This window comes from Haemaphysalis longicornis, unplaced genomic scaffold (genome assembly GCF_048455015.1).
Source record: "Haemaphysalis longicornis isolate Haplotype H1 unplaced genomic scaffold, Haemaphysalis longicornis Haplotype H1 scaffold_11, whole genome shotgun sequence".
NCBI classification, from domain to species: domain Eukaryota; kingdom Metazoa; phylum Arthropoda; class Arachnida; order Ixodida; family Ixodidae; genus Haemaphysalis; species Haemaphysalis longicornis.
In genome coordinates this window covers 116,962,081-116,987,202 of record NW_027526214.1, presented here as the reverse complement: position 1 = coordinate 116,987,202, position 25,122 = coordinate 116,962,081, and the positions used below count along the sequence as shown (strand labels likewise).

The window sequence follows — 25,122 nt, the reverse complement described above, 5'->3', positions numbered from 1 at the left end:
CGAGTCACGCCCTGGGGGTTGAAAAGAAGGTTGCCTTCTCCCCGTGTAGTCAGAGTGGCGCTGGCTACCACCCTCAAGCGTCAGATACACTTCTAGTAAATATAAATAGCCCAGAAAGTGAAGGAGAACATAGTCGCCCAGATAGCCGAATTTGTAAGGCATTCGACATGTAATCGAAGGGTTCGATCCCCACTCTGGGCGCATGTTTTTCTTTCTTTCTTTCTTCTGTAAAATTAAAAAAATGTTTACTTAATTATCCGCAGTGAAAAAGAAAAGAGTCTAACCACACCCCTATGCCTCCTTTGGCGTTGTAGACTGCTGACCTATCTTTCTGTATTTCCTCAACGAGCCCCTCATTTCCTTACTATATTATTCTGCGAAAGCCAAGCGAGGGTCTCGGTTCTGGCAGCCTTGATGCCTAGGTAGCATAAGAGGGCTTCCCGCCAGTGTCCCACTCATGACAGGCTGTAGACGTTCGAGTCACGCCCTGGGGGTTGAAAAGAAGGTCGCCTTCTCCCCGTGTAGTCAGAGTGGCGCTGGCTACCACCCTCAAGCGTCAGATACACTTCTAGTAAATATAAATAGCCCAGAAAGTGAAGGAGAAGACAGTCGCCCAGATAGCCGAATTTGTAAGGTATTCGACATGTAATCGAAAGGCGTGGGTTCAGTCCCCACTCTGGGCGCGTGTTTTTCTTTCTTTCTTTATTCTGTATAATTAAAAAAAATGTTTACTTAATTAACCGTAGTGAAAAAGAAAAGAGCCTAACCACACCCCTATGCCTCCTTTGGCGTTGTAGACTGCTGACCTATCTTTGTGTATTTCCTCAACGAGCCCCTCATTTCCTTATATTATTCTGCGAAAGCCTAGCGAGGGTCTCGGTTCTGGCAGCCTTGATGCCTAGGTAGCATAAGAGGGCTTCCCGCCAGTAACCCACTCATGACAGGCTGTAGACATTCGAGTCACGCCCTGGGGGTTGAAAAGAAGGTCGCCTTCTCCCCGTGTAGTCAGAGTGGCGCTGGCTACCACCCTCAAGCGTCAGATACACTTCTAGTAAATATAAATAGCCCACAAAGTGAAGGAGAACACAGTCGCCCAGATAGCCGAATTTGTAAGGCATTCGACATGTAATCGAAAGGCGTGGGTTCGGTCCCCACTCTGGGCGCGTGTTTTTCTTTCTTTCTTTCTTCTGTATAATTAAAAAAATGTTTACCTAATTATCCGCAGTGAAAAAGAAAAGAGTCTAACCACACCCCTATGCCTCCTTTGGCGTTGTAGACTGCTGACCTATCTTTCTGTATTTCCTCAACGAGCCCCTCATTTCCTTACTATATTATTCTGCGAAAGCCTAGCGAGGGTCTCGGTTCTGGCAGCCTTGATGCCTAGGTAGCATAAGAGGGCTTCCCGCCAGTGTCCCACTCATGACAGGCTGTAGACGTTCGAGTCACGCCCTGGGGGTTGAAAAGAAGGTCGCCTTCTCCCCGTGTAGTCAGAGTGGCGCTGGCTACCACCCTCAAGCGTCAGATACACTTCTTGTAAATATAAATAGCCCAGAAAGTGAAGGAGAACACAGTCGCCCAGATAGCCGAATTGGTAAGGCATTGGACATGTAATCGAAAGGCGTGGGTTCGGTCCCCACTCTGGGCGCGTGTTTTTCTTTCTTTCTTTCTTCTGTATAATTAAAAAAATGTTTACTTAATTAACCATAGTGAAAAAGAAAAGAGCCTAACCACACCCCTATGCCTCCTTTGGCGTTGTAGACTGCTGACCTATCTTTCTGTATTTCCTCAACGAGCCCCTCATTTCCTTACTATATTATTCTGCGAAAGCCTAGCGAGGGTCTCGGTTCTGGCAGCCTTGATGCCTAGGTAGCATAAGAGGGCTTCCCGCCAGTAACCCACTCATGACAGGCTGTAGACGTTCGAGTTCTGCCCTGGGGGTTGAAAAGAAGGTCGCCTTCTCCCCGTGTAGTCAGAGTGGCGCTGGCTACCACCCTCAAGCGTCAGATACACTTCTAGTAAATATAAATAGCCCAGAAAGTGAAGGAGAACACAGTCGCCCAGATAGCCGAATTGGTAAGGCATTCGACATGTAATCGAAAGGCGTGGGTTCGGTCCCCACTCTGGGCGCGTGTTTTTCTTTCTTTCTTTCTTCTGTATAATTAAAAAAAATGTTTACTTAATTAACCGTAGTGAAAAAGAAAAGAGCCTAACCACACCCCTATGCCCCCTTTGGCGTTGTAGACTGCTGACCTATCTTTCTGTATTTCCTCAACGAGCCCCTCATTTCCTTATTATATTATTCTGCGAAAGCCTAGCGAGGGTCTCGGTTCTGGCCGCCTTGATGCCTAGGTAGCATAAGAGGGCTTCCCGCCAGTAACCCACTCATGACAGGCTGTAGACATTCGAGTCACGCCCTGGGGGTTGAAAAGAAGGTCGCCTTCTCCCCGTGTAGTCAGAGTGGCGCTGGCTACCACCCTCAAGCGTCAGATACATTTCTAGTAAATATATATAGCCCACAAAGTGAAGGAGAACACAGTCGCCCAGATAGCCGAATTGGTAAGGCATTCGACATGTAATCGAAAGGCGTGGGTTCGGTCCCCACTCTGGGCGCGTGTTTTTCTTTCTTTCTTTCTTCTGTATAATTAAAAAAATGTTTACTTAATTAACCGTAGTGAAAAAGAAAAGAGCCTAACCACACCCCTATGCCTCGTTTGGCGTTGTAGACTGCTGACCTATCTTTCTGTATTTCCTCAACGAGCCCCTCATTTCCTTACTATATTATTCTGCGAAAGCCTAGCGAGGGTCTCGGTTCTGGCAGCCTTGATGCCTAGATAGCATAAGAGGGCTTCCCGCCAGTAACCCACTCATGACAGGCTGTAGACGTTCGAGTCACGCCCTGGGGGTTGAAAAGAAGGTTGCCTTCTCCCCGTGTAGTCAGAGTGGCGCTGGCTACACCCCTCAAGTGTCAGATACACTTCTAGTAAATATTTATAGCCCAGAAAGTGAAGGAGAACACAGTCGCCCAGATAGCCGAATTGGTAAGGCATTCGACATGTAATCGAAAGGCGTGGGTTCGGTCCCCACTCTGGGCGCGTGTTTTTCTTTCTTTCTTCTGTATAATTAAAAAAAATGTTTACTTAATTAACCGTAGTGAACAAGAAAAGAGCCTAACCACACCCCTATGCCTCCTTTGGCGTTGTAGACTGCTGACCTATCTTTCTGTATTTCCTCAACGAGCCCCTCATTTCCTTACTATATTATTCTGCGAAAGCCTAGCGAGGGTCTCGGTTCTGGCAGCCTTGATGCCTAGGTAGCATACGAGGGCTTCCCGCCAGTAACCCACTCATGACAGGCTGTAGACGTTCGAGTCACGCCCTGGGGGTTGAAAAGAAGGTCGCCTTCTATCGTGTAGTCAGAGTGGCGCTGGCTACCACCCTCAAGCGTCAGATACACTTCTAGTAAATATAAATAGCCCAGAAAGTGAAGGAGAACACAGTCGCCCAGATAGCCGAATTGGTAAGGCATTCGACATGTAATCGAAAGGCGTGGGTTCGGTCCCCACTCTGGGCGCGTGTTTTTCTTTCTTTCTTTCTTCTGTATAATTAAAAAAATGTTTACTTAATTAACCGTAGTGAAAAAGAAAAGAGCCTAACCACACCCCTATGCCTCCTTTGGCGTTGTAGACTGCTGACCTATCTTTCTGTATTTCCTCAACGAGCCCCTCATTTCCTTACTATATTATTCTGCGAAAGCCTAGCGAGGGTCTCGGTTCTGGCAGCCTTGATGCCTAGGTAGCATAAGAGGGCTTCCCGCCAGTAACCCACTCATGACAGGCTGTAGACGTTCGAGTCACGCCCTGGGGGTTGAAAAGAAGGTCGCCTTCTCCCCGTGTAGTCAGAGTGGCACTGGCTACCACCCTCAAGCGTCAGATACACTTCTAGTAAATGTAAATAGCCCAGAAAGTGAAGGAGAACACAGTCGCCCAGATAGCCGAATTGGTAAGGCATTCGACATGTAATCGAAAGGCGTGGGTTCGGTCCCCACTCTGGGCGCGTGTTTTTCATTCTTTCTTTCTTCTGTATAATTAAAAAAATGTTTACTTAATTAATCATAGTGAAAAAGAAAAGAGCCTAACCACACCCCTATGCCTCCTTTGGCGTTGTAGACTGCTGACCTATCTTTCTGTATTTCCTCAACGAGCCCCTCATTTCCTTACTATATTATTCTGCGAAAGCCTAGCGAGGGTCTTGGTTCTGGCAGCCTTGATGCCTAGGTAGCATAAGAGGGCTTCCCGCCAGTAACCCACTCATGACAGGCTGTAGACGTTCAAGTTCCGCCCTGGGGGTTGAAAAGAAGGTCGCCTTCTCCCCGTGTAGTCAGAGTGGCGCTGGCTACCACCCTCAAGCGTCAGATACACTTCTAGTAAATATAAATAGCCCAGAAAGTGAAGGAGAACACAGTCGCCCAGATAGCCGAATTGGTAAGGCATTCGACATGTAATCGAAAGGCGTGGGTTCGGTCCCCACTCTGGGCGCGTGTTTTTCTTTCTTTCTTTCTTCTGTATAATTAAAAAAAATGTTTACGTAATTAACCGTAGTGAAAAAGAAAAGAGCCTAACCACACCCCTATGCCCCCTTTGGCGTTGTAGACTGCTGACCAATCTTTCTGTATTTCCTCAACGAGCCCCTCATTTCCTTATTATATTATTCTGCGAAAGCCTAGCGAGGGTCTCGGTTCTGGCAGCCTTGATGCCTAGGTAGCATAAGAGGGCTACCCGCCAGTAACCCACTCATGACAGGCTGTAGACATTCGAGTCACGCCCTGGGGGTTGAAAAGAAGGTCGCCTTCTCCCCGTGTAGTCAGAGGGGCGCTGGCTACCACCCTCAAGCGTCAGATACACTTCTAGTAAATATAAATAGCCCAGAAAGTGAAGGAGAACACAGTCGCCCAGATAGCCGAATTGGTAAGTCATTCGACATGTAATCGAAAGGCGTGGGTTCGGTCCCCACTCTGGGCGCGTGTTTTTCTTTCTTTCTTTCTTCTGTATAATTAAAAAAATGTTTACTTAATTAACCGTAGTGAAAAAGAAAAGAGCCTAACCACACCCCTAGGCCTCCTTTGGCGTTGTAGACTGCTGACCTATCTTTCTGTATTTCCTCAACGAGCCCCTCATTTCCTTACTATATTATTCTGCGAAAGCCTAGCGAGGGTCTCGGTTCTGGCAGCCTTGATGCCTAGGTAGCATAAGATGGCTTCCCGCCAGTAACCCACTCATGACAGGCTGTAGACGTTCGAGTCACGCCCTGGGGGTTGAAAAGAAGGTCGCCTTCTCCCCATGTAGTCAGAGTGGCGCTGGCTACCACCCTCAAGCGTCAGATACACTTCTAGTAAATATAAATAGCCCAGAAAGTGAAGGAAAACACAGTCGCCCAGATAGCCGAATTGGTAAGGCATTCGACATGTAATCGAAAGGCGTGGGTTCGATCCCCACTCTGGGCGCGTGTTTTTCTTTCTTTCTTTCTTCTGTATAATTAAAAAAATGTTTACTTAATTAACCGTAGTGAAAAAGAAAAGAGCCTAACCACACCCCTATGCCCCCTTTGGCGTTGTAGACTGCTGACCAATCTTTCTGTATTTCCTCAACAAGCCCCTCATTTCCTTATTATATTATTCTGCGAAAGCCTAGCGAGGGTCTCGGTTCTGGCAGCCTTGATGCCTAGGTAGCATAAGAGGGCTACCCGCCAGTAACCCACTCATGACAGGCTGTAGACATTCGAGTCACGCCCTGGGGGTTGAAAAGAAGGTCGCCTTCTCCCCGTGTAGTCAGAGGGGCGCTGGCTACCACCCTCAAGCGTCAGATACACTTCTAGTAAATATAAATAGCCCAGAAAGTGAAGGAGAACACAGTCGCCCAGATAGCCGAATTGGTAAGGTATTCGACATGTAATCGAAAGGCGTGGGTTCGGTCCCCACTCTGGGCGCGTGTTTTTCTTTCTTTCTTTCTTCTGTATAATTAAAAAAATGTTTACTTAATTAACCGTAGTGAAAAAGAAAAGAGCCTAACCACACCCCTAGGCCTCCTTTGGCGTTGTAGACTGCTGACCTATCTTTCTGTATTTCCTCAACGAGCCCCTCATTTCCTTACTATATTATTCTGCGAAAGCCTAGCGAGGGTCTCGGTTCTGGCAGCCTTGATGCCTAGGTAGCATAAGATGGCTTCCCGCCAGTAACCCACTCATGACAGGCTGTAGACGTTCGAGTCACGCCCTGGGGGTTGAAAAGATGGTCGCCTTCTCCCCGTGTAGTCAGAGTGGCGCTGGCTACCACCCTCAAGCGTCAGATACACTTCTAGTAAATATAAATAGCCCAGAAAGTGAAGGAGAACACAGTCGCCCAGATAGCCGAATTGGTAAGGCATTCGACATGTAATCGAAAGGCGTGGGTTCGATCCCCACTCTGGGCGCGTGTTTTTCTTTCTTTCTTTCTTCTGTATAATTAAAAAAATGTTTACTTAATTAACCGTAGTGAAAAAGAAAAGAGCCTAACCACACCCCTAGGCCTCCTTTGGCGTTGTAGACTGCTGACCTATCTTTCTGTATTTCCTCAACGAGCCCCTCATTTCCTTACTATATTATTCTGCGAAAGCCTAGCGAGGGTCTCGGTTCTGGCAACCTTGATGCCTAGGTAGCATAAGAGGGCTTCCCGCCAGTAACCCACTCATGACAGGCTGTAGACGTTCGAGTCACGCCCTGGGGGTTGAAAAGAAGGTCGCCTTCTCCCCGTGTAGTCAGAGTGGCGCTGGCTACCACCCTCAAGCGTCAGATACACTTCTTGTAAATATAAATAGCCCAGAAAGTGAAGGAGAACACAGTCGCCCAGATAGCCGAATTGGTAAGGCATTCGACATGTAATCGAAAGGCGTGGGTTCGGTCCCCACTCTGGGCGCGTGTTTTCTTTCTTTCTTTCTTCTGTATAATTAAAAAAAATGTTTACTTAATTAACCGTAGTGAAAAAGAAAAGAGCCTAACCACACCCCTATGTCTCCTTTGGCGTTGTAGACTGCTGACCTATCTTTCTGTATTTCCTCAACGAGCCCCTCATTTCCTTATATTATTCTGCGAAAGCCTAGCGAGGGTCTCGGTTCTGGCAGCCTTGATGCCTAGGTAGCATAAGAGGGCTTCCCGCCAGTAACCCACTCATGACAGGCTGTAGACATTCGAGTCACGCCCTGGGGGTTGAAAAGAAGGTTGCCTTCTCCCCGTGTAGTCAGAGTGGCGCTGGCTACCACCCTCAAGCGTCAGATACACTTCTAGTAAATATAAATAGCCCACAAAGTGAAGGAGAACACAGTCGCCCAGATAGCCGAATTTGTAAGGCATTCGACATGTAATCGAAAGGCGTGGGTTCGGTCCCCACTCTGGGCGCGTGTTTTTCTTTCTTTCTTTCTTCTGTATAATTAAAAAAATGTTTACTTAATTATCCGCAGTGAAAAAGAAAAGAGTCTAACCACACCCCTATGCCTCCTTTGGCGTTGTAGACTGATGACCTATCTTTCTGTATTTCCTCAACGAGCCCCTCATTTCCTTATTATATTATTCTGCGAAAGCCTAGCGAGGGTCTCGGACCTGGCAGCCTTGATGCCTAGGTAGCATAAGAGGGCTTTCCGCCAGTAACCCACTCATGACAGGCTGTAGACATTCGAGTCACGCCCTGGGGGTTGAAAAGAAGGTTGCCTTCTCCCCGTGTAGTCAGAGTGGCGCTGGCTACCACCCTGAAGCGTCAGATACACTTCTACTAAATATAAATAGCCCAGAAAGTGAAGGAGAACATAGTCGCCCAGATAGCCGAATTTGTAAGGCCGCCCAGATAGCCGAATTTGTAAGGCATTCGACATGTAATCGAAAGGCGTGGGTTCGGTCCCCACTCTGGGCGCGTGTTTTTCTTTCTTTCTTTCTTCTGTAAAATTAAAAAAATGTTTACTTAATTATCCGCAGTGAAAAAGAAAAGAGTCTAACCACACCCCTATGCCTCCTTTGGCGTTGTAGACTGCTGACCTATCTTTCTGTATTTCCTCAACGAGCCCCTCATTTCCTTACTATATTATTCTGCGAAAGCCTAGCGAGGGTCTCGGCTCTGGCAGCCTTGATGCCTAGGTAGCATAAGAGGGCTTCCCGCCAGTGTCCCACTCATGACAGGCTGTAGACGTTCGAGTCACGCCCTGGGGGTTGAAAAGAAGGTCGCCTTCTCCCCGTGTAGTCAGAGTGGCGCTGGCTACCACCCTCAAGCGTCAGATACACTTCTAGTAAATATAAATAGCCCAGAAAGTGAAGGAGAACACAGTCGCCCAGATAGCCGAATTTGTAAGTCATTCGACATGTAATCGAAAGGCGTGGGTTCGGTCCCCACTCTGGGCGCGTGTTTTTCTTTCTTTCTTTATTCTGTATAATTAAAAAATGTTTACTTAATTAACCGTAGTGAAAAAGAAAAGAGCCTAACCACACCCCTATGCCTCCTTTGGCGTTGTAGACTGCTGACCTATCTTTCTGTATTTCCTCAACGAGCCCCTCATTTCCTTATATTATTCTGCGAAAGCCTAGCGAGGGTCTCGGTTCTGGCAGCCTTGATGCCTAGGTAGCATAAGAGGGCTTGCCGCCAGTAACCCACTCATGACAGGCTGTAGACATTCGAGTCACGCCCTGGGGGTTGAAAAGAAGGTCGCCTTCTCCCCGTGTAGTCAGAGTGGCGCTGGCTACCACCCTCAAGCGTCAGATACACTTCTAGTAAATATAAATAGCCCACAAAGTGAAGGAGAACACAGTTGCCCAGATAGCCGAATTTGTAAGGCATTCGACATGTAATCGAAAGGCGTGGGTTCGGTCCCCACTCTGGGCGCGTGTTTTTCTTTCTTTCTTTCTTCTGTATAATTAAAAAAATGTTTACTTAATTATCCGCAGTGAAAAAGAAAAGAGTCTAACCACACCCCTATGCCTCCTTTGGCGTTGTAGACTGATGACCTATCTTTCTGTATTTTCTCAACGAGCCCCTCTTTTCCTTATTATATTATTCTGCGAAAGCCTAGCGAGGGTCTCGGTTCTGGCAGCCTTGATGCCTAGGTAGCATAAGAGGGCTTCCCGCCAGTAACCCACTCATGACAGGCTGTAGACATTCGAGTCACGCCCTGGGGGTTGAAAAGAAGGTTGCCTTCTCCCCGTGTAGTCAGTGGCGCTGGCTACCACCCTCAAGCGTCAGATACACTTCTAGTAAATATAAATAGCCCAGAAAGTGAAGGAGAACATAGTCGCCCAGATAGCCGAATTTGTAAGGCATTCGACATGTAATCGAAAGGTTTGGGTTCGGTCCCCACTCTGGGCGCGTGTTTTTCTTTCTTTCTTTCTTCTGTATAATTAAAAAAAATGTTTACTTAATTATCCGCAGTGAAAAAGAAAAGAGTCTAACCACACCCCTATGCCTCCTTTGGCGTTGTAGACTGCTGACCTATCTTTCTGTATTTCCTCAACGAGCCCCTCATTTCCTTACTATATTATTCTGCGAAAGCCTAGCGAGGGTCTCGGTTCTGGCAGCCTTGATGCCTAGGTAGCATACGAGGGCTTCCCGCCAGTAACCCACTCATGACAGGCTGTAGACGTTCGAGTCACGCCCTGGGGGTTGAAAAGAAGATCGCCTTCTCCCCGTGTAGTCAGAGTGGCGCTGGCTACCACCCTCAAGCGTCAGATACACTTCTAGTAAATGTAAATAGCCCAGAAAGTGAAGGAGAACACAGTCGCCCAGATAGCCGAATTGGTAAGGCATTCGACATGTAATCGAAAGGCGTGGGTTCGGTCCCCACTCTGGGCGCGTGTTTTTCATTCTTTCTTTCTTCTGTATAATTAAAAAAATGTTTACTTAATTAATCATAGTGAAAAAGAAAAGAGCCTAACCACACCCCTATGCCTCCTTTGGCGTTGTAGACTGCTGACCTATCTTTCTGTATTTCCTCAACGAGCCCCTCATTTCCGTACTATATTATTCTGCGAAAGCCTAGCGAGGGTCTTGGTTCTGGCAGCCTTGATGCCTAGGTAGCATAAGAGGGCTTCCCGCCAGTAACCCACTCATGACAGGCTGTAGACGTTCGAGTTCCGCCCTGGGGGTTGAAAAGAAGGTCGCCTTCTCCCCGTGTAGTCAGAGTGGCGCTGGCTACCACCCTCAAGCGTCAGATACACTTCTAGTAAATATAAATAGCCCAGAAAGTGAAGGAGAACACAGTCGCCCAGATAGCCGAATTGGAAAGGCATTCGACATGTAATCGAAAGGCGTGGGTTCGGTCCCCACTCTGGGCGCGTGTTTTTCTTTCTTTCTTCTGTATAATTAAAAAAAATGTTTACCTAATTAACCGTACTGAAAAAGAAAAGAGCCTAACCACACCCCTATGCCCCCTTTGGCGTTGTAGACTGCTGACCTATCTTTCTGTATTTCCTCAACGAGCCCCTCATTTCCTTATTATATTATTCTGCGAAAGCCTAGCGAGGGTCTCGGTTCTGGCAGCCTTGATGCCTAGGTAGCATAAGAGGGCTACCCGCCAGAAACCCACTCATGACAGGCTGTAGACATTCGAGTCACGCCCTGGGGGTTGAAAAGAAGGTCGCCTTCTCCCCGTGTAGTCAGAGGGGCGCTGGCTACCACCCTCAAGCGTCAGATACACTTCTAGTAAATATAAAAAGCCCAGAAAGTGAAGGAGAACACAGTTGCCCAGATAGCCGAATTTGTAAGTCATTCGACATGTAATCGAAAGGCGTGGGTTCGGTCCCCACTCTGGGCGCGTGTTTTTCTTTCTTTCTTTATTCTGTATAATTAAAAAATGTTTACTTAATTAACCGTAGTGAAAAAGAAAAGAGCCTAACCACACCCCTATGCCTCCTTTGGCGTTGTAGACTGCTGACCTATCTTTCTGTATTTCCTCAACGAGCCCCTCATTTCCTTATATTATTCTGCGAAAGCCTAGCGAGGGTCTCGGTTCTGGCAGCCTTGATGCCTAGGTAGCATAAGAGGGCTTGCCGCCAGTAACCCACTCATGACAGGCTGTAGACATTCGAGTCACGCCCTGGGGGTTGAAAAGAAGGTCGCCTTCTCCCCGTGTAGTCAGAGTGGCGCTGGCTACCACCCTCAAGCGTCAGATACACTTCTAGTAAATATAAATAGCCCACAAAGTGAAGGAGAACACAGTTGCCCAGATAGCCGAATTTGTAAGGCATTCGACATGTAATCGAAAGGCGTGGGTTCGGTCCCCACTCTGGGCGCGTGTTTTTCTTTCTTTCTTTCTTCTGTATAATTAAAAAAATGTTTACCTAATTATCCGCAGTGAAAAAGAAAAGAGTCTAACCACACCCCTATGCCTCCTTTGGCGTTGTAGACTGATGACCTATCTTTCTGTATTTCCTCAACGAGCCCCTCTTTTCCTTATTATATTATTCTGCGAAAGCCTAGCGAGGGTCTCAGTTCTGGCAGCCTTGATGCCTAGGTAGCATAAGAGGGCTTCCCGCCAGTAACCCACTCATGACAGGCTGTAGACATCGAGTCACACCCTGGGGGTTGAAAAGAAGGTTGCCTTCTCCCCGTGTAGTCAGTGGCGCTGGCTACCACCCTCAAGCGTCAGATACACTTCTAGTAAATATAAATAGCCCAGAAAGTGAAGGAGAACATAGTCGCCCAGATAGCCGAATTTGTAAGGCATTCGACATGTAATCGAAAGGTTTGGGTTCGGTCCCCACTCTGGGCGCGTGTTTTTCTTTCTTTCTTTCTTCTGTATAATTAAAAAAAATGTTTACTTAATTATCCGCAGTGAAAAAGAAAAGAGTCTAACCACACCCCTATGCCTCCTTTGGCGTTGTAGACTGCTGACCTATCTTTCTGTATTTCCTCAACGAGCCCCTCATTTCCTTACTATATTATTCTGCGAAAGCCTAGCGAGGGTCTCGGTTCTGGCAGCCTTGATGCCTAGGTAGCATACGAGGGCTTCCCGCCAGTAACCCACTCATGACAGGCTGTAGACGTTCGAGTCACGCCCTGGGGGTTGAAAAGAAGATCGCCTTCTCCCCGTGTAGTCAGAGTGGCGCTGGCTACCACCCTCAAGCGTCAGATACACTTCTAGTAAATGTAAATAGCCCAGAAAGTGAAGGAGAACACAGTCGCCCAGATAGCCGAATTGGTAAGGCATTCGACATGTAATCGAAAGGCGTGGGTTCGGTCCCCACTCTGGGCGCGTGTTTTTCATTCTTTCTTTCTTCTGTATAATTAAAAAAATGTTTACTTAATTAATCATAGTGAAAAAGAAAAGAGCCTAACCACACCCCTATGCCTCCTTTGGCGTTGTAGACTGCTGACCTATCTTTCTGTATTTCCTCAGCGAGCCCCTCATTTCCGTACTATATTATTCTGCGAAAGCCTAGCGAGGGTCTTGGTTCTGGCAGCCTTGATGCCTAGGTAGCATAAGAGGGCTTCCCGCCAGTAACCCACTCATGACAGGCTGTAGACGTTCGAGTTCCGCCCTGGGGGTTGAAAAGAAGGTCGCCTTCTCCCCGTGTAGTCAGAGTGGCGCTGGCTACCACCCTCAAGCGTCAGATACACTTCTAGTAAATATAAATAGCCCAGAAAGTGAAGGAGAACACAGTCGCCCAGATAGCCGAATTGGTAAGGCATTCGACATGTAATCGAAAGGCGTGGGTTCGGTCCCCACTCTGGGCGCGTGTTTTTCTTTCTTTCTTCTGTATAATTAAAAAAATGTTTACCTAATTAACCGTACTGAAAAAGAAAAGAGCCTAACCACACCCCTATGCCCCCTTTGGCGTTGTAGACTGCTGACCTATCTTTCTGTATTTCCTCAACGAGCCCCTCATTTCCTTATTATATTATTCTGCGAAAGCCTAGCGAGGGTCTCGGTTCTGGCAGCCTTGATGCCTAGGTAGCATAAGAGGGCTACCCGCCAGAAACCCACTCATGACAGGCTGTAGACATTCGAGTCACGCCCTGGGGGTTGAAAAGAAGGTCGCCTTCTCCCCGTGTAGTCAGAGGGGCGCTGGCTACCACCCTCAAGCGTCAGATACACTTCTAGTAAATATAAAAAGCCCAGAAAGTGAAGGAGAACACAGTTGCCCAGATAGCCGAATTGGTAAGGCATTCGACATGTAATCGAAAGGCGTGGGTTCGGTCCCCACTCTGGGCGCGTGTTTTTCTTTCTTTCTTTCTTCTGTATAATTAAAAAAATGTTTACTTAATTAACCGTAGTGAAAAAGAAAAGAGCCTAACCACACCCCTAGGCCTCCTTTGGCGTTGTAGACTGCTGACCTATCTTTCTGTATTTCCTCAACGAGCCCCTCATTTCCTTACTATATTAGTCTGCGAAAGCCTAGCGAGGGTCTCGGTTCTGGCAGCCTTGATGCCTAGGTAGCATAAGAGGGCTTCCCGCCAGTAACCCACTCATGACAGGCTGTAGACGTTCGAGTCACGCCCTGGGGGTTGAAAAGAAGGTCGCCTTCTCCCCGTGTAGTCAGAGTGGCGCTGGCTACCACCCTCAAGCGTCAGATACACTTCTTGTAAATATAAATAGCCAAGAAAGTGAAGGAGAACACAGTCGCCCAGATAGCCGAATTGGTAAGGCATTCGACATGTAATCGAAAGGCGTGGGTTCGGTCCCCACTCTGGGCGCGTGTTTTTCTTTCTTTCTTTCTTCTGTATAATTAAAAAAATGTTTACTTAATTAACCGTAGTGAAAAAGAAAAGACCCTAACCACACCCCTATGCCTCCTTTGGCGTTGTAGACTGCTGACCTATCTTTCTGTATTTCCTCAACGAGCCCCTCATTTCCTTACTATATTATTCTGCGAAAGCCTAGCGAGGGTCTCGGTTCTGGCAGCCTTGATGCCTAGGTAGCATAAGAGGGCTTCCCGCCAGTAACCCACTCATGACAGGCTGTAGACGTTCGAGTTCCGCCCTGGGGGTTGAAAAGAAGGTCGCCTTCTCCCCGTGTAGTCAGAGTGGCGCTGGCTACCACCCTCAAGCATCAGATACACTTCTAGTAAATATAAATAGCCCAGAAAGTGAAGGAGAACACAGTCGCCCAGATAGCCGAATTGGTAAGGCATTCGACATGTAATCGAAAGGCGTGGGTTCGGTCCCCACTCTGGGCGCGTGTTTTTCTTTCTTTCTTTCTTCTGTATAATTAAAAAAAATGTTTACCTAATTAACCGTAGTGAAAAAGAAAAGAGCCTAACCACACCCCTATGCCCCCTTTGGCGTTGTAGACTGCTGACCTATCTTTCTGTATTTCCTCAACGAGCCCCTCATTTCCTTATTATATTATTCTGCGAAAGCCTAGCGAGGGTCTCGGTTCTGGCAGCCTTGATGCCTAGGTAGCATAAGAGGGCTACCCGCCAGTAACCCACTCATGACAGGCTGTAGACATTCGAGTCACGCCCTGGGGGTTGAAAAGAAGGTCGCCTTCTCCCCGTGTAGTCAGAGGGGCGCTGGCTACCACCCTCAAGCGTCAGATACACTTCTAGTAAATATAAATAGCCCAGAAAGTGAAGGAGAACACAGTCGCCCAGATAGCCGAATTGGTAAGGCATTCGACATGTAATCGAAAGGCGTGGGTTCGGTCCCCACTCTGGGCGCGTGTTTTTCTTTCTTTCTTTCTTCTGTATAATTAAAAAAATGTTTACTTAATTAACCGTAGTGAAAAAGAAAAGAGCCTAACCACACCCCTAGGCCTCCTTTGGCGTTGTAGACTGCTGACCTATCTTTCTGTATTTCCTCAACGAGCCCCTCATTTCCTTACTATATTATTCTGCGAAAGCCTAGCGAGGGTCTCGGTTCTGGCAGCCTTGATGCCTAGGTAGCATAAGAGGGCTTCCCGCCAGTAACCCACTCATGACAGGCTGTAGACGTTCGAGTTCCGCCCTGGGGGTTGAAAAGAAGGTCGCCTTCTCCCCGTGTAGTCAGAGTGGCGCTGGCTACCACCCTCAAGCATCAGATACACTTCTTGTAAATATAAATAGCCCAGAAAGTGAAGGAGAACACAGTCGCCCAGATAGCCGAATTGGTAAGGCATTCGACATGTAATCGAAAGGCGTGGGTTCGGTCCCCACTCTGGGCGCGTGTTTTTCTTTCTTTCTTTCTTCTGTATAATTAAAAAAAATGTTTACTTAATTAACCGTAGTGAACAAGAAAAGAGCCTAACCACACCCCTATGCCTCCTTTGGCGTTGTAGACTGCTGACCTATCTTTCTGTATTTCCTCAACGAGCCCCTCATTTCCTTACTATATTATTCGGCGAAAGCCTAGCGAGGGTCTCGGTTCTGGCAGCCTTGATGCCTAGGTAGCATACGAGGGCTTCCCGCCAGTAACCCACTCATGACAGGCTGTAGATGTTCGAGTCACGCCCTGGGGGTTGAAAAGAAGGTCGCCTTCTATCGTGTAGTCAGAGTGGCGCTGGCTACCACCCTCAAGCGTCAGATACACTTCTAGTAAATATAAATAGCCCAGAAAGTGAAGGAGAACACAGTCGCCCAGATTGCCGAATTGGTAAGGCATTCGACATGTAATCGAAAGGCATGGGTTCGGTCCCCACTCTGGGCGCGTGTTTTTCTTTCTTTCTTTCTTCTGTATAATTAAAAAAATGTTTACTTAATTAACCGTAGTGAAAAAGAAAAGAGCCTAACCACACCCCGATGCCTCCTTTGGCGTTGTAGACTGCTGACCTATCTTTCTGTATTTTATCAACGAGCCCCTCATTTCCTTACTATATTATTCTGCGAAAGCCTAGCGAGGGTCTCGGTTCTGGCAGCCTTTATGCCTAGGTAGCATAAGAGGGCTTCCCGCCAGTAACCCACTCATGACAGGCTGTAGACGTTCGAGTCACGCCCTGGGGGTTGAAAAGAAGGTCGCCTTCTCCCCGTGTAGTCAGAGTGGCGCTGGCTACCACCCTCAAGCGTCAGATACACTTCTAGTAAATGTAAATAGCCCAGAAAGTGAAGGAGAACACAGTCGCCCAGATAGCCGAATTGGTAAGGCATTCGACATGTAATCGAAAGGCGTGGGTTCGGTCCCCACTCTGGGCGCGTGTTTTTCATTCTTTCTTTCTTCTGTATAATTAAAAAAATGTTTACTTAATTAATCATAGTGAAAAAGAAAAGAGCCTAACCACACCCCTATGCCTCCTTTGGCGTTGTAGACTGCTGACCTATCTTTATTTATTTCCTCAACGAGCCCCTCATTTCCTTACTATATTATTCTGCGAAAGCCTAGCGAGGGTCTTGGTTCTGGCAGCCTTGATGCCTAGGTAGCATAAGAGGGCTTCCCGCCAGTAACCCACTCATGACAGGCTGTAGACGTTCGAGTTCCGCCCTGGGGGTTGAAAAGAAGGTCGCCTTCTCCCCGTGTAGTCAGAGTGGCGCTGGCTACCACCCTCAAGCGTCAGATACACTTCTAGTAAATATAAATAGCCCAGAAAGTGAAGGAGAACACAGTCGCCCAGATAGCCGAATTGGTAAGGCATTCGACATGTAATCGAAAGGCGTGGGTTCGGTCCCCACTCTGGGCGCGTGTTTTTCTTTCTTTCTTTCTTCTGTATAATTAAAAAAAATGTTTACCTAATTAACCGTAGTGAAAAAGAAAAGAGCCTAACCACACCCCTATGCCCCCTTTGGCGTTGTAGACTGCGGACCTATCTTTCTGTATTTCCTCAACGAGCCCCTCATTTCCTTATTATATTATTCTGCGAATGCCTAGGGAGGGTCTCGGTTCTGGCAGCCTTGATGCCTAGGTAGCATAAGAGGGCTTCCCGCCAGTAACCCACTCATGACAGGCTGTAGACATTCGAGTCACGCGCTGGGGGTTGAAAAGAAGGTCGCCTTCTCCTCGTGTAGTCAGAGGGGCGCTGGCTACCACCCTCAAGCGTCAGATACACTTCTAGTAAATATAAATAGCCCAGAAAGTGAAGGAGAACACAGTCGCCCAGATAGCCGAATTGGTAAGGCATTCGACATGTAATCGAAAGGCGTGGGTTCGGTCCCCACTCTGGGCGCGTGTTTTTCTTTCTTTCTTTCTTCTGTATAATTAAAAAAATGTTTACTTAATTATCCGCCGTGAAAAAGAAAAGAGTCTAACCACACCCCTATGCCTCCTTTGGCGTTGTAGACTGCTGACCTATCTTTCTGTATTTCCTCAACGAGCCCCTCATTTCCTTATTATATTATTCTGCGAAAGCCTAGCGAGGGTCTCGGTACTGGCAGCCTTGATGCCTAGGTAGCATAAGAGGGCTTCCCGCCAGTAACCCACTCATGACAGGCTGTAGATGTTCGAGTCACGCCCTGGGGGTTGAAAAGAAGGTCGCCTTCTCCCCGTGTAGTCAGAGTGGCGCTGGCTACCACCCTCAAGCGTCAGATACACTTCTTGTAAATATAAATAGCCCAGAAAGTGAAGGAGAACACAGTCGCCCAGATAGCCGAATTGGTAAGGCATTCGACATGTAATCGAAAGGCGTGGGTTCGGTCCCCACTCTGGGCGCGTGTTTTTCTTTCTTTCTTTCTTCTGTATAATTAAAAAAAATGTTTACTTAATTAACCGTAGTGAAAAAGAAAAGAGCCTAACCACACCCCTATGCCTCCTTTGGCGTTGTAGACTGCTGACTTATCTTTCTGTATTTCCTCAACGAGCCTCTCATTTCCTTACTATATTATTCTGCGAAAGCCTAGCGAGGGTCTCGGTTCTGGCAGCCTTGATGCCTAGGTAGCATAAGAGGGCTTCCCGCCAGCAACCCACTCATGACAGGCTGTAGACGTTCGAGTCACGCCCTGGGGGTTGATAAGAAGGTCGCCTTCTCCCCGTGTAGTCAGAGTGGCGCTGGCTACCACCCTCAAGCGTCAGATACACTTCTAGTAAATATAAATAGCCCAGAAAGTGAAGGAGAACACAGGCGCCCAGATAGCCGAGTTTGTAAGGCATTCGACATGTAATCGAAAGGCGTGGGTTCGTTTCCCACTCTGGGCGCGTTTTTCTTTCTTTCTTTCTTCTGTATAATTAAAAAAAATGTTTGCTTAATTAACCGTAGTGAAAAAGAAAAGAGCCTAACCACACCCCTATGCCTCCTTTGGCGTTGTAGACTGCTGACCTATCTTTCTGTATTTCCTCAACGAGCCCCTCATTTCCTTACTATATTATTCGGCGAAAGCCTAGCGAGGGTCTCGGTTCTGGCAGCCTTGATGCCTAGGTAGCATACGAGGGCTTCCCGCCAGTAACCCACTCATGACAGGCTGTAGATGTTCGAGTCACGCCCTGGGGGTTGAAAAGAAGGTCGCCTTCTATCGTGTAGTCAGAGTGGCGCTGGCTACCACCCTCAAGCGTCAGTTACACTTCTTGTAAATATAAATAGCCCAGAAAGTGAAGGAGAACACAGTAGCCCAGATAGCCGAATTGGTAAGGCATTCGACATGTAATCGAAAGGCGTGGGTTTGGTCCCCACTCTGGGCGCGTGTTTTTCTTTTTTTCTTTCTTCTGTATAATTAAAAAAAATGTTTACTTAATTAACCGTAGTGAAAAAGAGCCTAACCACCCCCTTATGCCTCCTTTGGCGTTGTAGACTACTGACCTATCTTTCTGTATTTCCTCAACGAGCCCCTCATTTCCTTACTATATTATTCTGCGAAAGCCTAGCAAGGGTCTCGGTTCTGGAAGCCTTGATGCCTAGGTAGCATAAGAGGGCTTCCCGCCAGTAACCCACTCATGACAGGCAATGGACGTTCGAGTCACGCCCTGGGGGTTGAAAAGAAGGTCGCCTTCTCCCCGTGTAGTCAGAGTGGCGCTGGCTACCACCCTCAAGCGTCAGATACACTTCTAGTAAATATAAATAGCCCAGAAAGTGAAGGAGAACACAGTCGCCCAGATAGCCGAATTGGTAAGGCATTCGACATGTAATCGAAAGGCGAGGGTTCGGTCCCCACTCTGGGCGCGTGTTTTTCTTTCTTTCTTTCTTCTGTATAATTAAAAAAAATGTTTACTTAATTAACCGTAGTGAAAAAGAAAAGAGCCTAACCACACCCCTATGCCTCCTTTGGCGTTGTAGACTGCTGACTTTCTGTATTTCCTCAACGAGCCTCTCATTTCCTTACTATATTATTCTGCGAAAGCCTAGCGAGGGTCTCGGTTCTGGCAGCCTTGATGCCTAGGTAGCATAAGAGGGCTTCCCGCCAGTAACCCAATCATGACAGGCTGTAGACGTTCGAGTTCTGCCCTGGGGGTTGAAAAGAAGGTCGCCTTCTCCCCGTGTAGTCAGAGTGGCGCTGGCTACCACCCTCAAGCGTCAGATACACTTCTAGTAAATATAAATAGCCCAGAAAGTGAAGGAGAACACAGTCGCCCAGATAGCCGAATTGGTAAGGCATTCGACATGTAATCGAAAGGCGTGGGTTCGGTCCCCACTCTGGGCACGTGTTTTTCTTTCTTTCTTTCTTCTGTATAATTAAAAAAATGTTTACTTAATTATCCGCAGTGAAAAAGAAAAGAGTCTAACCACACCCCTATGCCTCCTTTGGCGTTGTAGACTGCTGACCTATCTTTCTGTATTTCCTCAACGAGCCCCTCATTTCCTTATTATATTATTCTGCGAAAGCCTAGCGAGGGTCTCGGTTCTGGCAGCCTTGATGCCTAGGTAGCATAAGAGGGCTTCCCGCCAGTAACCCACTCATGACAGGCTGTAGACGTTCGAGTCACGCCCTGGGGGTTGAAAAGAAGGTCGCCTTCTCCCCGTGTAGTCAGAGTGGCGCTGGCTACCACCCTCAAGCGTCAGATACACTTCTTGTAAATATAAATAGCCCAGAAAGTGAAGGAGAACACAGTCGCCCAGATAGCCGAATTGGTAAGGCATTCGACATGTAATCGAAAGGCGTGGGTTCGGTCCCCACTCTGGGCGCGTGTTTTTCTTTCTTTCTTTCTTCTGTATAATTAAAAAAAATGTTTACTTAATTAACCGTAGTGAAAAAGAAAAGAGCCTAACCACACCCCTATGCCTCCTTTGGCGTTGTAGACTGCTGACTTATCTTTCTGTATTTCCTCAACGAGCCTCTCATTTCCTTACTATATTATTCTGCGAAAGCCTAGCGAGGGTCTCAGTTCTGGCAGCCTTGATGCCTAGGTAGCATAAGAGGGCTTCCCGCCAGTAACCCACTCATGACAGGCTGTAGACGTTCGAGTCACGCCCTGGGGGTTGAAAAAAAGGTCGCCTTCTCCCCGTGTAGTCAGAGTGGCACTGGCTACCACCCTCAAGCGTCAGATACACTTCTAGTAAATGTAAATAGCCCAGAAAGTGAAGGAGAACACAGTCGCCCAGATAGCCGAATTGGTAAGGCATTCGACATGTAATCGAAAGGCGTGGGTTCAGTCCCCACTCTGGGTGCGTGTTTTTCATTCTTTCTTTCTTCTGTATAATTAAAAAAATGTTTACTTAATTAATCATAGTGAAAAAGAAAAGAGCCTAACCACACCCCTATGCCTCCTTTGGCGTTGTAGACTGCTGACCTATCTTTCTGTATTTCCTCAACGAGCCCCTCATTTCCTTACTATATTATTCTGCGAAAGCCTAGCGAGGGTCTTGGTTCTGGCAGCCTTGATGCCTAGGTAGCATAAGAGGGCTTCCCGCCAGTAACCCACTCATGACAGGCTGTAGACGTTCGAGTTCCGCCCTGGGGGTTGAAAAGAAGGTCGCCTTCTCCCCGTGTAGTCAGAGTGGCGCTGGCTACCACCCTCAAGCGTCAGATACACTTCTAGTAAATATAAATAGCCCAGAAAGTGAAGGAGAACACAGTCGCCCAGATAGCCGAATTGGTAAGGCATTCGACATGTAATCGAAAGGCGTGGGTTCGGTCCCCACTCTGGGCGCGTTTTTCTTTCTTTATTTCTTCTGTATAATTAAAAAAATGTTTACCTAATTAACCGTAGTGAAAAAGAAAAGAGCCTAACCACACCCCTATGCCCCCTTTGGCGTTGTAGACTGCTGACCTATCTTTCTGTATTTCCTCAACGAGCCCCTCATTTCCTTATTATATTATTCTGCGAAAGCCTAGCGAGGGTCTCGGTTCTGGCAGCCTTGATGCCTAGGTAGCATACGAGGGCTTCCCGCCAGTAACCCACTCATGACAGGCTGTAGACGTTCGAGTCACGCCCTGGGGGTTGAAAAGAAGGTCGCCTTCTATCGTGTAGTCAGAGTGGCGCTGGCTACCACCCTCAAGCGTCAGATACACTTCTAGTAAATATAAATAGCCCAGAAAGTGAAGGAGAACACAGTCGCCCAGATAGCCGAATTGGTAAGGCATTCGACATGTAATCGAAAGGCGTGGGTTCGGTCCCCACTCTGGGCGCGTGTTTTTCTTTCTTTCTTTCTTCTGTATAATTAAAAAATGTTTACTTAATTAACCGTAGTGAAAAAGAAAAGAGCCTAACCACACCCCTATGCCTCCTTTGGCGTTGTAGACTGCTGACTTATCTTTCTGTATTTCCTCAACGAGCCTCTCATTTCCTTACTATATTATTCTGCGAAAGCCTAGCGAGGGTCTCAGTTCTGGCAGCCTTGATGCCTAGGTAGCATAAGAGGGCTTCCCGCCAGTAACCCACTCATGACAGGCTGTAGACGTTCGAGTCACGCCCTTGGGGTTGAAAAGAAGGTCGCCTTCTCCCCGTGTAGTCAGAGTGGCGCTGGCTACCACGCTCAAGCGTCAGATACACTTCTAGTAAATATAAATAGCCCAGAAAGTGAAGGAGAACACAGTCGCCCAGATAGCCGAATTGGTAAGGCATTCGACATGTAATCGAAAGGCGTGGGTTCGGTCCCCACTCTGGGCGCGTGTTTTTCTTTCTTTCTTTCTTCTGTATAATTAAAAAAAATGTTTACTTAATTAACCGTAGTGAAAAAGAAAAGAGCCTAACCACACCCCTATGCCTCCTTTAGCGTTGTAGACTGCTGACCTATCTTTCTGTATTTCCTCAACGAGCCCCTCATTTCCTTACTATATTATTCGGCGAAAGCCTAGCGAGGGTCTCGGTTCTGGCAGCCTTGTTGCCTAGGTAGCATACGAGGGCTTCCCGCCAGTAACCCACTCATGACAGGCTGTAGACGTTCGAGTCACGCCCTGGGGGTTGAAAAGAAGGTCGCCTTCTATCGTGTAGTCAGAGTGGCGCTGGCTACCACCCTCAAGCGTCAGATACACTTCTAGTAAATATAAATAGCCCAGAAAGTGAAGGAGAACACAGGCGCCCAGATAGCCGAGTTTGTAAGGCATTCGACATGTAATCGAAAGGCGTGGGTTCGTTCCCCACTCTGGGCGCGTGTTTTTCTTTCTTTCTTTCTTCTGTATAATTAAAAAAAATGTTTGCTTAATTAACCGTAGTGAAAAAGAAAAGAGCCTAACCACACCCCTATGCCTCCTTTGGCGTTGTAGACTGCTGACCTATCTTTCTGTATTTACTCAACGAGCCCCTCATTTCCTTACTATATTATTCTGCGAAAGCCTAGCGAGGGTCTCGGTTCTGGCAGCCTTGATGCCTAGGTAGCATAAGAGGGCTTCCCGCCAGTAACCCACTCATGACAGGCTGTAGACGTTCGAGTCACGCCCTGGGGGTTGAAAAGAAGGTTGCCTTCTCCCCGTGTAGTCAGAGTGGCGCTGGCTACACCCCTCAAGTGTCAGATACACTTCTAGTAAATATAAATAGCCCAGAAAGTGAAGGAGAACACAGTCGCCCAGATAGCCGAATTGGTAAGGCATTCGACATGTAATCTAAAGGCGTGGGTTCGGTCCCCACTCTGGGCGCGTGTTTTTCTTTCTTTCTTCTGTATAATTAAAAAAAATGTTTACTTAATTAACCGTAGTGAAAAAGAAAAGAGCCTAACCACACCCCTATGCCTCCTTTAGCGTTGTAGACTGCTGACCTATCTTTCTGTATTTCCTCAACGAGCCCCTCATTTCCTTACTATATTATTCGGCGAAAGCCTAGCGAGGGTCTCGGTTCTGGCAGCCTTGTTGCTAGGTAGCATACGAGGGCTTCCCGCCAGTAACCCACTCATGACAGGCTGTAGACGTTCGAGTCACGCCCTGGGGGTTGAAAAGAAGGTCGCCTTCTATCGTGTAGTCAGAGTGGCGCTGGCTACCACCCTCAAGCGTCAGATACACTTCTAGTAAATATAAATAGCCCAGAAAGTGAAGGAGAACACAGTCGCCCAGATAGCCGAATTGGTAAGGCATTCGACATGTAATCGAAAGGCGTGGGTTCGGTCCCCACTCTGGGCGCGTGTTTTTCTTTCTTTCTTTCTTCTGTATAATTAAAAAAATGTTTACTTAATTAACCGTAGTGAAAAAGAAAAGAGCCTAACCACACCCCTATGCCTCCTTTGGCGTTGTAGACTGCTGACCTATCTTTCTGTATTTCCTCAACGAGCCCCTCATTTCCTTACTATATTATTCTGCGAAAGCCTAGCGAGGGTCTTGGTTCTGGCAGCCTTGATGCCTAGGTAGCATAAGAGGGCTTCCCGCCAGTAACCCACTCATGACAGGCTGTAGACGTTCGAGTTCCGCCCTGGGGGTTGAAAAGAAGGTCGCATTCTCCCCGTGTAGTCAGAGTGGCGCTGGCTACCACCCTCAAGCGTCAGATACACTTCTAGTAAATATAAATAGCCCAGAAAGTGAAGGAGAACACAGTCGCCCAGATAGCCGAATTGGTAAGGCATTCGACATGTAATCGAAAGGCGTGGGTTCGGTCCCCACTGTGGGCGCGTGTTTTTCTTTCTTTCTTTCTTCTGTATAATTAAAAAAAATGTTTACCTAATTAACCGTAGTGAAAAAGAAAAGAGCCTAACCACACCCCTATGCCCCCTTTGGCGTTGTAGACTGCGGACCTATCTTTCTGTATTTCCTCAACGAGCCCCTCATTTCCTTATTATATTATTCTGCGAAAGCCTAGCGAGGGTCTCGGTTCTGGCAGCCTTGATGCCTAGGTAGCATAAGAGGGCTTCCCGCCAGTAACCCACTCATGACAGGCTGTAGACATTCGAGTCACGCCCTGGGGGTTGAAAAGAAGGTCGCCTTCTCCTCGTGTAGTCAGAGGGGCGCTGGCTACCACCCTCAAGCGTCAGATACACTTCTAGTAAATATAAATAGCCCAGAAAGTGAAGGAGAACACAGTCGCCCAGATAGCCGAATTGGTAAGGCATTCGACATGTAATCGAAAGGCGTGGGTTCGGTCCCCACTCTGGGCGCGTGTTTTTCTTTCTTTCTTTCTTCTGTATAATTAAAAAAATGTTTACTTAATTATCCGCAGTGAAAAAGAAAAGAGTCTAACCACACCCCTATGCCTCCTTTGGCGTTGTAGACTGCTGACCTATCTTTCTGTATTTCCTCAACGAGCCCCTCATTTCCTTACTATATTATTCTGCGAAAGCCTAGCGAGGGTCTCGGTTCTGGCAGCCTTGATGCCTAGGTAGCATAAGAGGGCTTCCCGCCAGTAACCCACTCATGACAGGCTGTAGACGTTCGAGTTCTGCCCTGGGGGTTGAAAAGAAGGTCGCCTTCTCCCCGTGTAGTCAGAGTGGCGCTGGCTACCACCCTCAAGCGTCAGATACACTTCTAGTAAATATAAATAGCCCAGAAAGTGAAGGAGAACACAGTCGCCCAGATAGCCGAATTGGTAAGGCATTCGACATGTAATCGAAAGGCGTGGGTTCGGTCCCCACTCTGGGCGCGTGTTTTTCTTTCTTTCTTTCTTCTGTATAATTAAAAAAAATGTTTACTTAATTAACCGTAGTGAAAAAGAAAAGAGCCTAACCACACCCCTATGCCCCCTTTGGCGTTGTAGACTGCTGACCTATCTTTCTGTATTTCCTCAACGAGCCCCTCATTTCCTTATTATATTATTCTGCGAAAGCCTAGCGAGGGTCTCGGTTCTGGCAGCCTTGACGCCTAGGTAGCATAAGAGGGCTTCCCGCCAGTAACCCACTCATGACAGGCTGTAGACATTCGAGTCACGCCCTGGGGGTTGAAAAGAAGGTCGCCTTCTCCCCGTGTAGTCAGAGTGGCGCTGGCTACCACCCTC

At 47.5% G+C, this 25,122-nt stretch overlaps 3 non-coding genes across 3 annotated transcripts; all 3 read left to right on the top strand.

The window, feature by feature from the left end:
• Positions 1–5,427: 5,427 nt before the first annotated feature.
• Trnat-ugu (transfer RNA threonine (anticodon UGU)) lies at positions 5,428–5,499 on the top strand. Its single transcript has one exon. It is a non-coding gene; the product is annotated as a tRNA-Thr (tRNA).
• An 892-nt stretch (positions 5,500–6,391) lies between these two features.
• Trnat-ugu (transfer RNA threonine (anticodon UGU)) lies at positions 6,392–6,463 on the top strand. Its single transcript has one exon. It is a non-coding gene; the product is annotated as a tRNA-Thr (tRNA).
• A 12,940-nt stretch (positions 6,464–19,403) lies between these two features.
• Positions 19,404–19,475, top strand: Trnat-ugu (transfer RNA threonine (anticodon UGU)). Its single transcript has one exon. It is a non-coding gene; the product is annotated as a tRNA-Thr (tRNA).
• The last annotated feature ends 5,647 nt before the right edge of the window (positions 19,476–25,122 follow it).